Source organism: Notothenia coriiceps, unplaced genomic scaffold (genome assembly GCF_000735185.1).
Source record: "Notothenia coriiceps isolate Sejong01 unplaced genomic scaffold, NC01 NC01_scaffold00000667, whole genome shotgun sequence".
Classification (NCBI taxonomy): domain Eukaryota; kingdom Metazoa; phylum Chordata; class Actinopteri; order Perciformes; family Nototheniidae; genus Notothenia; species Notothenia coriiceps.
Window position 1 is genome coordinate 69,656 of NW_011333368.1, and position 4,825 is coordinate 74,480.

A 4,825-nucleotide genomic window follows, 5' to 3' on the forward strand; every position below is an offset into this window, starting at 1 on the left:
TCACCTTTTTTTGCTCCCGATCCGATTCCGACAATTTGCTGATACCGATTTTTCCCGATCCGATCTTTATGCAATGCATTAAGAGAAAAAAAAGAAAAAAAGCATCATTGCATAAAGATCGGATCGGGAAAAATCGGTATCAGCAAATTGTCGGAATCGGATCGGGAGCAAAAAAANAATATATCAGATCCATTTTGTGTAAAATATCCCAACTTATATCCCAAAGCACAGCACACTGATGAAATCTATAGAAATAAAGTGTCTGATATCTTTAGATCTTTTTAAGAGGACTTGGTCAAACATTCAATCGAAGTAAAACTTCACTTTGCAGAAAGGCTTATAAGGTGCAGACTTTGTCACTGTTCTGATGAAGAGGACCTCTTTCTGTTATTTTCAATATGTGTTTAAGGCGTGCACCTACGACCATCTTTTGTGACATCCCAATAACATTGAAAGCCAATCATGGTCCAGAGCTGAAACTGGTGCATTTACACTGAGAAGTATTTGTCAGAGATGAAGGACAATTTATATTTGTGTATTCTTAGACTTTGCTTTTTCAGAGTGTGAAAAGGAATCAATGTATTTTTAAGGTTTTTTAATGCAGAAAAAAAACATACCAGGACATCAATTATAATTCAAAGCTGAGTATTTAATGCATTTTGAAACAAGGCACCATCTTGTTTAAAAAATCTCCTAATAATCCCATAATAGTAGTGGGTAAAAATCCTTCTAAGTGAGGTATGCCACTGCATAATGCTTGTATGTAGTTTCATTTCAGTAACGTGCTTCATTGGCCCAACATGTGTGAAACTGCCTGGGTTTCATTCAACATTAATCTACTAAAGAAGAAGTCTTTTTGTCTCAGTTAGTGTGTACTGATGTGGAAAAACTTTTTTAAGAGATCAATTAAAACTGAAAACCATCTGTTTTTATAAAAGTGGCCTCACTGGGAGGCTGAGGAATAAGGAAAAGCTCTGGGGCAACAGGGCATCTTTCAGCTGTAGGTGAACCTAGGGACCTTGGTGTTACAGAGATGCTGAGCAATGCTCTGTCCATTCAGGAGTCTGTTAGAGCAGCAGTCAGAGTAATAGGATTACAGACCAACGCTGTCAGATCACAGGCTCTAAAATCCCCCCCAGGAGCCAGTGCAGGGGGGTAACCGTCAACCATCTACACCCATATACTGTAAACACAGTAATGACCTCTAGTTAGGGCAGGAGCTTCTAGGGTCTTGAAAAGAAACACAGCATGTTTATGTTATGATGTATAACCAGTTAATTTGCCAGTTAAGCCGAAGTTGGTTCTAAAAATTGTTTTGTTCATTTTTAAGAGGGAAAACTTAAAACATGCTCTGGTTGCTGTTCCTCCAATTAGAAAATTCAAAAAATGTCTGTGTTTTATGTCGCAATAAAACCCAATATATTGAGGTTTCGGAACGTTTGTTGAGCTAGCTCGGTTAGCAGCGCCAAACTGCCCTGGAGAAACACATGAAACTACTTTATTCAGTGTTTTTACCTTTAATCACCAGGCCAGGTTTGCTTTGGAGACATTTGAAACCATCACCTTGAGAAATATGAATCAATTAATAAGGGATATCATTTTAAGCTGCTGCTACAATACCCTTAAGGTTATATATTTTTTTTTTATATGACTTAAATAAGGAGGATTTTTTAAGGATAACCAGTTTATTCTTTCAGGGCTCAAATAAAGAGATCAACGTTAACGAGTGACTTTAGTGTATATTGACATATAAAAAGGATATATAATGGATTCTTAACGTAACTTATATGTCTGCCATCACAAGAGGAAAGCACAAATGTGAACACAGGAAATGACAGACTACAGCTGGTGTGAAAGAAGTAGGCGATGAAAGGAAACCAGGGATAAGGAGTAAGTGACGAACGGTTGACTAAAACAATGACAGGTTTGAGGCCAAATGCAACCGCCTGATTAACCACACGTTAACCCTGTTTTCAGGGGGTAAACACAGGGTGTCAATCAGGGGCGCCATCTGTGCCTTACATGCAAACCTGGCCCCAAAAAGCCACTTAGAAGAGGCTTTATGAGTGTGAGAGAGCTTTCATAAAGCTCAATGATGACTGAGTGTCTTAAATCTGTCTGAGAGGACGGAGACAGCTCTTCCAGTAGGCATGACAACAGAAGGTTGGGTAAAGTGTGCCAGCACATGGCTCTGATTGATGACTGTCAGCTCCCCTCTACTGACAGCTGTCTGTCTTTTTGTCCCATATCCAAATGTGCATCCTTCCATAGTAGGGCTGCACGATATTGGAAAAAAATGACATTGCAATTTTTTTCCCTGCGATATATATTGCAATATGAAAAAATACAGGGATTGAAGAAAAGACAGTTTTTTTCCTGCAAACCATCCTTTCTTGAACTTTAATGCTATCCAATTGGTATTTTTCTAACTATATTTAACCGGATGAAGGATTTTAGTCACGGACGTCTGGATCTTAAAAGCAACAACCTGAGCTAGCTCGGTTAGCAGCGCCGAACTGCCCTGGAGAAACACGTGAAACTACTTTATTCAGTGTTTTTACCTTTAATCACCGGGCCCGTTTGCTTTGGAGATTTGATTGTGATTGGTGGCTTGCTGTGCATGCAGAGCCTGCATGTCACTCACTCAAGTACCCCTGACATGAGAGCCGCGCCAGTTTTCCTTTTGTAGCAAGCAGCAAAAGAATTGTAACATGAGGTGTTTGAGTTCATTTCACGTCCTAAAGAAAAATTGCACGTCCTGCGATGTGAATATCGCGCAAGCGCATATCGCGATTATCGTCACGACACGATATATCGTGCAGCCCTACACCATGGACCAAAGTAAGATAAATAATAATAATGTTAAAACTCACAAAATGTAAAAAAAAAAAAAAACAAGGTGGTAAAGCTGGGCAATATATTGACATCATCTAAATATTCTGATATGAGACTAAATATTGTCTTAGATTTTGGACCTTCTTAAATGGGAATTGTTGTCTTTTCCTGGTTTTAATTGCTACATTACAGTAAAAGTGGTTTTTTTCTGAATTAACAGACTATTGTAGCTTCAGACTATCACAGGGGGATTTTTTAATATCGTATTTGATACAACAAAACATGAAAATCTCGTAAACTTGGATTAACTACAGATGTTATTTCAGGCTTCTAATCACCAACACCTCAAACAAAAGAAGTGATGAAAGTATTTTCAGGGTTTAAGGACTCATCACTGCACCACTCGAGAAATTGCCTTTACTCATTAAATCAATATTACTGATGATTAGTATCTACATTATAATTGTGTATATATTTTTTAAAGAAAAATAACAATCAAATATAAAATATTGTCACAATATCGATCAAAAATATTGTGATATATGATTTTCTTCATCTCGCCCAGCCCTACTTAGAAGGCCACTAATTAAAATCACTATTGCTGAGGCTCTGTGACTTTCCAACAGTGATGCATTGCAGTGAATCAAAGGCAATGAAATGGATCAAAAGCACTGAATTCCTTTTGTGCAGAATCAAAACTTGAGAGATGAGCAGTAATCAGGACGCAGTGCGATAACAATGACGATTACTGTACGATCTTCGTGATGTTATTACTCAAAAACAAGACTATAGAAGCCGTAGACCCCTCAGAGATATTAAGCTGGAGTCATTAAGTCCAAAAGGGACAGGCGTTTGGTGACAGAGATCTCTTTGTCTCATATCCTTTGTAACTGTGGCAAAATGTTGTTAGAGAAGGTCAGCTCAGTAGCATTTTCAGCTGGGATAAGGGAGCCGGGATAATGTTGGGAAGTCACGACACACTACTATTTGATGTATTGCAGGGGGTGGCAAGGGAAGACAGAGACAACCTGACAGAAAGACGAGAAAGAGATCAGAGGAGCGCAGGCTTTATTATAACCCAAAACACACAGAACCAGACAAGTAGAATATTATAATGAAATCCAATTGGGATCAAAATATTCAAAGGAAACAAAAAAGAAAGATGAAGAAAGTACAGAGTTTGGGCAATTGAGATTCCGCTCCAAAAATATGCTAATGCCTCCAGTGCATATGATTAGACGGTGTATGGGTTGTCTCCTCCCTCGTTATATATTCAGCTTTTCTGCCCTGATGGGTTGATGCAAGTGAAGATAACAAGGAATTCAGCAAAACAGCTTCTAAAAAAATACGGAGTGGTGTGTTATATAAATAATATAAAGTTAAGTATTTAAAGTCCAAACTGCTCCACCAGTTGAAAATCTTGTCAAAGATTTTAGGTCAACCTTTTGAAAGACTCTATAAACCAGCCTACCATAATAACAAATTGAGGCAACATCGTCTCCGACCCCAACCTTGTCCTGACAGTGAATATGAATTGTTACCATCAAATCGGAGATACAAGGTCCGGCCTTTTGCAATAAAGTAAGACTGAAGCATTCTTTTGTGCGCCAGTCAATCCTAAAATGAAATACATAATTAAATCCAAGGTCTAAAGTACGATAGAAGGTCTTAAGCATGTTACTCTTCAGTGATCGTGATGTTATGCTAAATGTCTGTTCCCTTGTATCCTGTCTTAATATGTGTCTTTGTTCACCTTTCAAATGGAGCTGCTGTGATGCAAGAACAATGTCAGACTCTATCTGACAATAAAGTATTATCAAATCGTATCGTTAGAGATGTCCCGATCCGATCACGTGATTTTCAAAAGATCGGAATCGGGAGAAAGAAAATCGGGGATCGGGATATATATATATATTTTTTTTAAAATACTTTTAAAAAAAATTTGTATTCAATGTTACAAAACAAAAATGACCATGTTCAAGTCTTAAAG